This window comes from Mus pahari, chromosome 15 (genome assembly GCF_900095145.1).
Source record: "Mus pahari chromosome 15, PAHARI_EIJ_v1.1, whole genome shotgun sequence".
NCBI lineage: Eukaryota > Metazoa > Chordata > Mammalia > Rodentia > Muridae > Mus > Mus pahari.
Genome location: NC_034604.1, coordinates 71,361,133 through 71,373,659, shown reverse-complemented (window position 1 = coordinate 71,373,659; position 12,527 = coordinate 71,361,133). Strand labels below are relative to the sequence as shown.

At 43.1% G+C, this 12,527-nt stretch overlaps 1 protein-coding gene and 1 pseudogene across 1 annotated transcript in view; one reads left to right on the top strand and one right to left on the bottom strand.

Annotated features, from left to right (window-relative positions):
• Window positions 1-12,527, top strand: part of Slc14a2 (solute carrier family 14 member 2) — a 438,498-nt gene that overhangs the window by 222,269 nt on the left and 203,702 nt on the right. The window lies entirely within an intron of this gene.
• LOC110332993 lies at window positions 6,077-11,998 on the bottom strand (annotated as a pseudogene).

The window sequence follows — 12,527 nt, the reverse complement described above, 5'->3', positions numbered from 1 at the left end:
TATCCTCTTTCCTGGTGCTCCCCCCAAGCCCTCTATCCTATCCTCCCGTTCCCCTGCTTCTATGAGGGTGTTCTTCCACCTACCCACCCACTCCCAACTCTCCTGGGCATCAAGCCTTCTCAGGACCAAGGGCCTCTCCTCCCATTGATGCCTGACAATGCCATGCAACTGGAGTCATGGGCCCTTTCATGTGTACTCAGAGCATATAGGTGCCTCAAATATTTAGGTCTTCCCTGACCTAAACAAATAACATACAATAAGACTTTTCTAAATTTCCTCTTGATATTTGATTAGATTCCGTTATTGTTTAAAAAGGAAAGACGTTATTGTGTGTGGAGCTGGTGTTAAGGGCGACCTGGGTGGTCGACTGCCCATCTCAGACTGACAGTGATGTGCACTACATCTGGATCATCAAGGAGGAAAATCCCAGCTTGGACTGGCGCAGATGCGCGTAATTATTGACGTCACCTCTGCCCAGCTGTGTAACCTGGGGCATGGTACTTTACCTCTACTTCCTGTAACAAAATAGGATAATGGAGTTCAAAGGCTTTCTATGTTCATGTTAGAGTTTCTGCAACCAAGGGCTGCTCACCAGCAACTTATTGTCCCCAGAAGTCTTAGAGCCTAGAGGGCTGAGATGAAGATGTTAGGGAAGTTACTTCTGAGGGTGTGAGGAAGTACACAGCTCATGGCTTGCCCCCAGTTTCTGGTGTTTTCTGGATGTTGTTAGCATGTGTGTCAGCAGCAGCAATTTCTTTGTCTTTAAACGCTACACTCTTTTTGTGCCTGTTGCTACATCCAAATTTCATCGCTGCATTAGAACACCAGCCAGGATTGGAGACCTACTACACTCCACTACGATTATATCTTACTTAGTTCTACAATGGCTTCATTTGTAATGGAGTCCCATTCTACTATACTGGAAGTTAGGAACTCAACATCAAAGTTAGAGAAGATGCAATGGTATATATGGATATATAATGGATAGATAGATAGATAGATAGATAGATAGATAGATAGATAGACACCCATATATGTGTGTGTATATATGTATGTATGTATGTATGTATGTATGTATGTATGTATGTATGTATGTATGTATGTATATCCTGCAGCTTTAACTGGGCCTTGACCCCAAAGCTTTGGGGTGAGGGATGGTGGAGAGGTCACTGGCTTGGCTTTCCCCATGCCTGTCTTTGCAATCTGGGAAGGCAACAGGCACTGAATACTATGACTGGACTCAGAGATCAGCATGGTGACAGTGGAGTGCCAGCTCTGTTTTATTTTCCCTAACGGCTATAATCAGAAATCACTCCCTCATCTCATGAGAAGTGGGGCCCAGCAGTGAGACTCCCAGGTGTTTGAGAATCTGTGAGCCTTATTAAGACGTCTCTCCTGGTGCCTCCAGAAAACTAGAAGTGCAGAGCTTGCTGAGGAGTTCTCTCCATCAGCCCCCAAGGTCATTGGTTCGCTCAGTTAATAGCACGTTGGTTCTATTTCTTCTCTGCAATTGTTTTTATTACATAGCCAGTCCCCAGTGTAGTGGCTGTCACTGAGAAATGGACATGAGTCACTCAGTGAATGTATACAGCAACACAGGAATGCAGGAATGGATGGATGGGTACCAGATAGGTTAGTGATAGTCCAGAGAAGTCTAACTCTTCATTTACATACTTTTTGTTAGAAGGTGAGAGATATATGTTATAAATGATCCAGCTGTTTATTCATTAGGGGTTGAAGATATTTATGTTGGAATTCTGCCTCTTCCCCTTGCTTATTATATTAGCTTTCCCTAAGCTGTTCAACTTCGTTGGGGATTTTTTTTTTTCTTTTTCATCTTTAAAATGAGCATATACGATAACAGCCATCTAGCTCAAAAGAATGATAGAAAGATTGGATATGTACAAACATTGACTATAGCTAGTTTCTTTCCCTAACAGTATGTATGAGCATTCCAGTGTGCAAGCATAGATGATGGCTGGAGGCCTACAAACCTGTTTAGATGAAGTTACAGCTAGCATTTGGGATGCATCAACCACAGGAGAGGCAGTTGCCTTCATGGCGAGCTTCCAAAATTGCCTCACTGATCTGCAGTGTGCCTCAAATTTTTACGATTCAAGTTACCTTTAGCTAAAGAAAAAGGACAGTGGGAAAAATCCCACTAGTGCCACAAAAGGGAGACCATATTGATCTTTAACCACTAATTCTTTCCCAAACTTCAACCAAATGGGGAAATAGAGTCATGTGGGAAGCCTTGACTCTGGGAGTGAGTATGTAGGAGGTGACTGCCTGCAAACCAAGAAGATATGCTGGCTATGGGTCCCAGCAATGTTAGTTTTCCAGTCCCACTCTTCCAGTGTCCAGATCAACAAGATATAAACATTTTCTTCTGATATTTTGTTATATCCCTTTGAACTAATATATGCACGGAAGGCAATTCTCAGAGATCCACAACAATAATTGAAGTAATACCAGCATTGCTGAAATGCTTGATCTCACTGAATAATCACCTTGAAGGACACATATCACAGTAACATGGCGCCTACTCTTCTTCCTCAGGGAAATACTTAGAATCAACAGATATTAAGGAAGTCTCCTGAAAGAGATAGTCTCTAAAGCTGGGCATGGTGTCCCAGGCCTAGAACCCCAACACTCAGGAGGCCAAGGCAAGAGGAATTGTGAGTTGGAAGCCAGCTTGAGTTACATAGCAAGTCTTTTTTTTTAATTTATTTATTATTATTTTCTTTATTTACATTTCAAATGCTATCCCAAAAGTTCCCTATACCCCACCCCGCCCCTGCTCCCTTACCCACCCACTCCCACTACTTGGCCCTGGCCTTCCCCTGTGCTGGGACATATAAAGTGTACAAGACCAAGGGGCCTCTCTTCCCAATGATGGCCAATTAGACCATCTTCTGCTACATATGCAGCTAGAGACACAAGCTCAGGGGGTACTGGTTAGTTCATATTGTTGTTGCACCTACAGGGTTGCTGTCCCCTACAACTCCTTGGGTACTTTCTCTAGCTCCTCCATTGGGGGCCCTGTGTTCCATCCAATAGCTGGCTGTGAGCATCCACTTCTGTGTTTGCCAGGCACTGGCATAGCCTCACAAGAGGCCGCTATATCAGGGTCCCTTCAGCAGAATGTTGCTGGCATGTGCATTAGTATCTGGGTTTGGTGGCTGATGATGGGATGGATTCCCGGATGGAGTAGTCTCTGGATAGTCCATCCTTTCATCTTAGCTCTAAATTTTGTCTCTGTACCTATATCCTTTCATGGGTATTTTGTTCCTTATTCTAAGGAGGAATGAAGTATCCACACGATGGTCTTCCTTCTTGGTTTTCTTCTGTTTTGCAAAATGTATCTTGGGTATTCTAAGTTCCTAGACTAATATCCGCTTATCAGTGAGTGCATATCTAGTGATTTCTTTTGTGATTGGGTTACCTCACTAAGGATGATATCCTCCAGATACATCCACTTGCCCAAGAATTTCATAAATTCATTGTTTTTAATAGCTGAGTAGTACTCCATTGTGTAAATGTACCACAGTTTCTGTATCCATTCCTCTATTGAGGGACATCTGGGTTCTTTCCAGCTTCTGGCTATTATAAATAAGGCTGCTATGAACATAGTGGAGCATATGTCCTTATTACCAGTTGGAAGATCTTCTGGGTATATGCCCAGAAGAGGTATTGCTGGGTCCTCCGGTAGTACTATGTTCAATTTTCTGAGGAACCACCAGACTGATTTCCAGAGTGGTTGTACAAGCTTGCAATCCCACCAGCAATGGAGGAGTGTTCCTCTTTCTCCACAACCTCGCCAGGTAGAAGGAGAAGAAGAGAGGAAAGAACAGTAGTTTCAGAGTGGGTGTAAGGGAGATGGATAGGGTGGAATGGGGAACAGACTGCTATTGCTACCATGATTCTGTGGATTTCTGGCTCCCTCCCTCCCTCCATTCTTAGTCTTGATCCCTCTCCTGTGCAGAAGAGAGCTGAAGAGAAATAATTTCCCTCCTCCCCAAATCTGTTTTTATCTTGTTAATTTCCTCCTACATACCACACTCTTGGATGCTGGGAAGCCTGGCACCCCCAGCCACTGTTCCTCAAGTCAGTTGTTGGAGTACTTGGGGAGATGCCCAATCCTGAGGAGTGAGTGCTATGCTAAGTGCAAATCACCTTTTGTCACTTGGACCTTGCCTAGCCTCTTTGGCCCTGTGATGGAACCAAAGTTAGCACAGTATCTGTGGTCACTGACTTTCTCCTTGGTGGGAGAGAATGGAAGCCAGAGAGGAATGGGGAAAGAGACATGTGCGGAACACCTACACACAGAATGGTATCTGGTCGGCAGAAGAGAAAGGAGTTAACAGGGAATTTTCTTCACAGATCTCGCTGAGATCATTTTATGGCTCTGATCTCAAGGGAAACGAGCGGTTTGCACATTTACTGTTTCCTATCAGCCCACCATCTGTAGGCACCACCGTTCACAAAGAGCTTAGACATAAACTGGTCACTTTATCATTGTAATATATTTGGAAAATCAAAAACCAGCTGTTATAAAGCTATAAACTGGAGACTTTATTGCATATTGTTTATCATTACTTTAGTATTTGGAGATCCGTACTGCACAGACTTTGAGATCTATCTGTATTGCCAAGGAGGCCAAAGTTTATTTCCCTAATAATATGCAAATGGAGCCTTTATACCAGATAATGAATAATCACTTTAGATTAAAGGCTGAATTTTCTTTTAGTGGTACTGGCAGTGCAGATTTTTTGCATGCAGTTAATAATTAATTTAAAGAATTACCACTTCAGTGAGCCTTGCTTACATTATTTATTAAGTGTAATTAAAGTATTTATTAGTCAAGTAATAAATGAGGGACAACCCCCCAGCACCTTAACAGTGTTGTAGAATAATCACAGATCGTGCTTATCTGAACAGCAAGACTGAGTGTGGCTCAAGTGTGTTAATAGATTATTGTGATCATTTGCGGTGTTATCAGTATGCCTCAGCCTTGGGTGTGTGTCTAGCACACCCGCTTGCTTCTGCAGCTTAGTTCATGCTAGAGGAAACCGTTTCAGAGTTTCCCCACTGCAAATGTGGGTTTATTCACTGAGAAGCAAAACAAGAGGGTTTTGTCGGTTCTAGCTAACATCCTTGCCAGTCTATCATGTTGTCTGCAGCTCAAAATAGCAGAGCCAATATTGTCATCTCAGAATTTCAGGAAGACTGTGGGAAGCATTGGCCATCATTAAGCTGACTATGTAATTCACTGTTCGGGGATGATTTTAAGAATGGAAAGGTTTTTTTTTCTTCCTAATTATTATGTATAAACTAGGAAGACTGCAAGTCAAGCAGGTTGACTCTCCAAAACTTAGCATGGCCTTCATTCACCTAGCTAGATTGCTTTCAGCAATAATTGATTTAAAATAATACAAGAAAGAAAAAGCTAAGAGAATCCGCCTCCACAACTGACTGCTATCAACACCTATGATTTTAAGTAAAACCTAATCCTTTGTCTTCAGTTTCAACAAACATCAGGAAAATGACCCTGTTCAAGCCCTGAGAGATGACAGAGCCCCTCCCTCTTCTCCCACACACCTCCCTTGGTTCCTGTCTCCCTGGCTGGCTCGAAGGACTTCCATTCAGAGATTTATTTTTAACACCATTCTGCTGAAGAGGCGGCAGAAAGAGACAGACTTTTATTTGAAGCTTTTTAGTTTTTCCAACATTCCCTGCTGCCTTGCTAAAAATAAATACCCCACAGTAAAAATAATATTTTCTAAATAGATGTATGGTTATCTACAATGGCTGATCTTACAGCCTGAGGTCATTGACCAAAGCCAGCTACTTAGCCGGTGAACCTGTTGAGTAATTTCACAGAAGCAGATGTAAAGGCTGGTATCAACCCAGAGACCATCGAGGTCAGGTGGGAATCACATGAGAGTGGAGTTTATTGCTGAGTCATTCTTGTCACCACACCTGTGGTGCTCCAGTGCTAGCATCAAGCTCTGGTCTTTATTGATGTCTTTTTTTTTTTTTTTTAACTTAATCTGCATTTATTTTATGCTGAATTTATTCCCATGCCATGAGTTTTTGTTTCTTTAGTTTCTTCTGGGGTATCTTTTTCTTCTGTGCAACCTCCTCTTCTAGCTTTGGAACGATCTGTTCCTTCTCAGTGAGGATCATCTCAATGTGGCAGGGGGAGCTCATGAACAGGTTAATCAGGCCATGAGCTCTGAAGGTTCATCGGCGCATCATTGGGGCCTTGTTCACCTGGATGTGTTCAATGACTCGAGAATCTATATCTAAACCCTTAAATTCAGCATTACTCTCTCCATTTTTAAGCGTGTGCAGCAAGAATTCAGCACTCATTCTGGCCACCGTCCCTGTGTCCAGTCCCACTGTTTGCACCCCACTGGGTGCACCTACCAACTCCACCGTGATACCACCTGAATGGCACACATTGCTTCTTCAAAGTGACATCCTTCAGATACTTGGTGGCTTTGTAGATATGCATACCCTTGATGGCCTGGGCGGTTTCCCAGGTGTTCTAAGAGTGAACACGAAGGTTTGAACCTCTTGATTTGCATGATTTTGTGGGAGTTTCTGGGTCAAGAGAGTAGGAAACCACCTTCACAGGTCACCTCTGGCCTCTTACGGGAAGAGCCCGATGTCCTTTTGACAAGCATCTACTAAAGCATACCCAGGCTGACTGTTTCTTACGCTTACCTGGATGATTGGGACGCCTGCACCTTAGTCAATCCCACTTACTCATCAGCGTGAGCCCCACACTGTGCCCTGTCTCCGTTCTGGAAGCCTTTCCCAACCACTTCCCTCATACTATCCAGGTCTCCACTGCCCCTTCACACCCTGGGAAAAGTGTGCTTCCTGCACGTAAGCCTTGAACTCTCATAGGTCAAAGGGTGAATTGTCATCTTCCTGCATGTCCCCAGAACTAAGAGCAGTGGGGGGCTCTCCAAAGCCAGGAAGAGCAAGCCAGACTGCAGTCCATCTGAGCCTTCTTGCTCCTGGCTTTCTGCATGCTTCACTCATCAGAATTCCATCCAAAGGGTGTGGTCACATATCAGGAAAGACTATATTTGAAAAGAAAGATATTCAAATGGATCAAAGTTAAAAGGCCTGACTGGCATTTGGGGATGGGGGGAAAACTATCCCAAACACTCAAGCGTGTATTAATAACAGGCAATACTACCTGGTCCAAACGTGTGGGCTTGTAAATTGATTTGTCTTCAGGCCCCCTCTCGAGCGCTGTTTCTAGGCGACCGACAGGTTGGCCGTATATCATGTGCACCGTGGCCTTGTGCTGAGGCAGCCTCCTCCTGACCTCTTAATCAAGCCAAGAGCTGGGCACAGAGAAAAGATACACGATCACTTACAGCAACACCCAGCTGGCATGAGTCCCACAAACCATCTGCCTGTCTCACTGTGGTCAGACTGTCTGCTAATGCCTTCTCCTCTCATAAGCCAACAGCATAGTCCTCCAGCCTGTTTTTTTAAAGTTAGAAAATAAATTGTGTTGCTGGGTGAGCTCTGCTTGGCTTAAGCTATGATTCACAAAAGAGAAAGTCAATCCTAGATAGTCAGATAGCATCTTCTCTGCTGGGTGGGAGACAGCCAAACTGCTGATCCAGCCTCATTTGAGCATCACTATTTTATTCCCCTATAAATTTGACATGGCCTTGTTAGGACATTGCTTGCCGTTATGCATTTTTCCCCTTATTTTGTGTTTCCTCAAGGAATGGCCCTTGGCTTTAGTTGTAAGCCAGGGTCAACGTTTCTTCACGGCCTTGTCAGAAGGTAATCAGTTTGAAGCCACTACCATGTGCGAGTTATATCCAACTGATACAGTAGAGATGGGGTAAGGATAATGGTGGTTGGATGTGATTCCCCTTCAGCTGTCGGTACTTACCAAAGTCAGTGATCGATCACAGACACAAATCGGAGAATGGATCCAGATGAACTTGAGGTGGGACCTTTGCCCATCAGCAGCCTCAGCTCAATAGCATGTGGGAGATAGCATCTCGCTTTCTGAAAAGAGAACACACCGTCCCTACAGCTGCAATTTAGTGCTCCGACAGCCCATTCATCATCCCATCAACAAGTCAATGTGAACTATAGCCTATCTTAGTTTGAGGTCTCCACCCATGAGACCTTGAGATAAAGATTTGAAGGCAAACCATTTAGTCAAGAATTACAGGTATCACCAGTAGGGGATGTTAGGGGGAAAAAAAAACAATATAGAGGAAGGGACCAGCACTTGTAGCCAGCACCCAATTGCAGTGCATGTAAACTAACTCTGGGGAAACACTGATGATTCTAATGGCAAGTAGCTCAGAACCATTTCACTTGAGAGTTTGCCTAAATGATAATGCTCCGAAACTCACTACTGTGTTTGTGAATTGAGCCTGAAAGAGGGTGCCTCCAGCCCTGGGAAAGCTAACACAGACAGTTTTGAGTCCACCTAAGCTCATCAAAGTGCCCGTGGTCATGGGTTGGGGCCCTGAAGCACCTACTGAGAAAGGAAAGGAAGGTCTAGGGAAGCAACCAGTTGAAGATACACTTTCTACACTCTCAGTTCAGTCAAGTGAGAACAGTAAAAGTTATCAGAAAACAATCTTATGGATAAACACTCAACACCACATCAGGGGAAGAATAATTATTCAACCATTCTGAAACCTTAAATTAGAATTTGGTCCAGCACATAGCTCATGCCTATAATTCCAACATCTGAAGGTGGCTACTAATAGACCTGTGTGGGCTTAAGACCTACACATGTGTAATGAGTTCCTAGACAACCAAGGATTCAGAGTAATACCCCGTCTCCAATCAATCAATCAATCAATTATAATTTGATGAAGGAGTAGGATTCAGCTTGTAGAGGAAAAGATAATGGGATAACGTTTATTTATTCTCAAAGTTGGATATTAAATTCAGGTTAATACACTATTACATTAAAGCCAGTGAATTCTTTTTCCTCTTATTGATGTTCACATTCCTTAATCTTAGAAATAGTTTATCTGCCTCTACAATCCCACTCCCAGAAACCATCTTCCATTAATTTGTTTTGCATTTTATTTAAATTGTCAGAGAAAGTTAAATTAAATGTCATCTAAGATTCTTTCTCTCCTGTAGTTCTTACAATCGTGGGTCATCAACACACATTCAAGGGACCATGTCCTGTGTCTTTTGAAAGACCACTTTGTTGGTCACACAGAATGATGTTCCCTGGGTTGTCTCTCCTTCCAAAGTTAATCGTGAAACTTCAGGACTCACATCAAAAGAGTGGAAGCAGTGAAGTGGAATTAACCAAGGCTCAGACTCAGAACAGCCTGAGTTTGAACCCCAGCTCTTCAGTTTCCCAGCGTCAGTACTTGAAGAAACTCGATCCCTACTGGCCTCATTTTGCTTATGTCTAAAATGGCATCAAATACTGTCCATATCAGGATAGATTTGGAGATTATAGCTAAAAGGAATGGAGCCTATAAAATATGTACATCAAGCTTAAGATACCAACAATCCAAACCAAATGAATTTTTCCATTTTTATTCGCTTTAGTTTAGTAGACACAATAATGGGTTTCACTGTAGTGCCAAATGCATTTGTAAACAGCGCAGTAGGGAAGTCCCCTAACTCTTCAAGATGGTTTCAGTACTTCACACCACTGGATTGTAGTACTATGCACTAAACTCCTTCCTCCTGTGAAAAACAAAATGCAGTATTTCTGACTGAGCGCTTTCCATTTCAGTGAATGTCTACATTTGAAATTCGGGACAATAAACGCAACCAAAAGGAAGTTAAGCTTTAGGCTAATACCATGGAAATTGGGGTAGAAAGAATGACACTTTGCATTTATTACTTTCCCAACTATTCATGGTTTTCTCTCCAACGTCATAGAATACAGCAACGTTGTCCTTTGTGAATTTTCTTCCCTGACAACTATCTGTACGGTTCTAACAATAGGTCACAAGTCAAGACCATGAGTAACAAGATTCTGGCAATACAAGGGCGGGGTCAGGCTTGTGAAAGATGACAGTCCAGTTGTACGTAAGAGCCAGAAAACTTTGTTAGTATCCAGAGTAGTGTCTGGAGAACCCTAGCAGCATCAGTGGTCTTCAGAGATTAGTGTTCAACTCGAAACAAGACTCTTTCCCCTTTGTGGTCAAGAGATGCTACTGCATCTTTGCTCGCAGAGCAACGTGACCCAACATGACCATGAGCATACCCCTCAGTCCTAGATATCTTACAGAGGAAAGGGGGAAATTTACAAAGCTCACTGAAACCATGTGTGACCAGAGACTCCTGGGGCTGAGCTCACACTAGATCTGAGCAAGACCTCATCCTTTGCACTTGAAAATTCAGACTAATCTATGAAGCCTCCTGTGTCAAGGAAGCTGCCACCCGACACCTGTGCCTCATTTAGATGTCTCAAAGTGCCCTTTCAACATATACCTTTCAAGAGGTTGGAAGTTAGGAAGATACACACACAAACAAACAAACACACACACAGACACACAGACACACATACACACATACACACACAGAGAGAAAGGAAGGGCTACCTCTTGGTTTCTAGTAACACACAACCTCAGGGTCACTCAACTCTCAATTGACTTGACCTCAATACTTGTATTTAGTACTTAGCATGGTGGTACACACCTATAATTTCATCACTTAGGAGGTGGAGGAAACAAATAAAAAAGTAAGGTCAACTTGAAAAAGTCAAAAGTTGAGGCTTTATCTCAGTGGCAGAGGGTGTGAAAGGCCCCAGGCTTCACTCCCAACACCCAGAAGGGAAACACAAAAGTTAAGTACTCAAGATAGATCAGATTCCAGAGCAACATTATTTTAAAAATATAATGTCACAAGCTGATAGTAATTCCTTGATAGAGTACCTGCCTTGAATGTGTGACAAGGTCCCTGATCCTATCTCTAGCACCTAAAAAGGAAAAATTAAACAAAAAAAAAAGTTCCTAATGAAGAAAATATCAAAATCCGAACTAAAGTCAAAGCTCACCCCACTGCTGTGTGAAGCCAGACTGGAGTAAGAGGCAACCAAAACATGACCTTGTCTTGTCAGTACAATTCTGATGTTTTCATTCATCTTCAAATTTTCAATTAATATTATTGTCGTAAAATATTGCATTAAGGGTAGTACTTATTTTAGCGGTGTGCCACAGTGTATGCCTGTTGCCCCAACACTCAAAACCCCCAAAGTACTTACTTCCAGAACCAGAAGACACTTAGAACAGAGCAGGCCCACTAAAGCAGTGCAGTCTTCACCTTGTCTCACAGAAGAATCCAAGTGTAGTCAAGAGTGTGGAGGTGAAGGAACCAAGTCCACGCAGCAATCTGGGACTCCCATCCTTCCACTCTTTACCTTAAGATCTTTGGTGGTGGTGGTGGTTGGTTGATGCTACAGATTGACTTAAGTCCCTATCGCTCACTAAATATATACACAACCACTAATATACATATAATAAATATACATAGACATTCCCATTATCTTAATGAGTTTTTATTGAACAACTATACATCTTTTGAGATATTAGGGATAGATATTAGGGATAGAATATGCTCTTGTGAAAGGCATATTCTTGTCTGACAAGGCAGGTCATAAGCAGTTCAATGCGTATTATCTGTCCAAGGAAAAGGAAGATCTGGGGATTAAACTGAAGCAGGGTAAGGGGGACAATGGAGTGGCACATGTGGGCACCTCATTTTATTTTGTCTGTGATTTTTGCTTTGAAGTAAAATGGTCACGAATGGATTCCCAAGCATGTGGCTTGAAGCAGACATATAAATAATGTACAGAATAGAGAAAGTCACGCTGATAGGGGTGGGACATCTGGTCTAGACTGGCCTTTCCCACCTGAGTACTGCTGTCATGCTGGGCTGGATGAGCCTTGGGAAGAGAGGCTGAGTTGGGGTTCAACAGCTCCTTGACCTCTACCTTTCCACCAAATATCACTGTCATGACGATGTGACATGGAAAACAAATCCCCAGGCATTGCTAACTGTCTCCCATTGGGGGTGAGTAAGACCGTCTCCAGTTCCGAATCGCAAGGCTAGGCTGAAGAAGAGAAAGTCCAAAGGTCCCCAAATAAACCAAGCTTTTCATAGCTCAGAAAAAAGCCACTGGCCACTGTCAGTTCCAGCCAGGCCTTTGCACCAGATTCTGGTTAGTGCCACCACTGCCCGTCCTTGGGTTCACTGTACTTGGGTCTGGGGTCTTCTTCCACACACAGGAGTGAAAGCTCACACCTCCTCCATATCACGGAGATTAGGGGCTGCTCTGTGCTGTGGCTGCACATCTGGCTCCTCTTATCTAATTCCTCCATGATAGGTTCTCCCTCTCCCTGGCTGCAGCCCAGCCTATGTCACCCATGAGTTACCCTCTGAAGGTACTGAAGGACATGTGGCCTTCTCAAAAGGACAGCATGTGATGAAAGTTCACTTTCCACTCAATTAGCCTTGAGAAAGAGGAGTTTTCTTTTTTTTTTTTT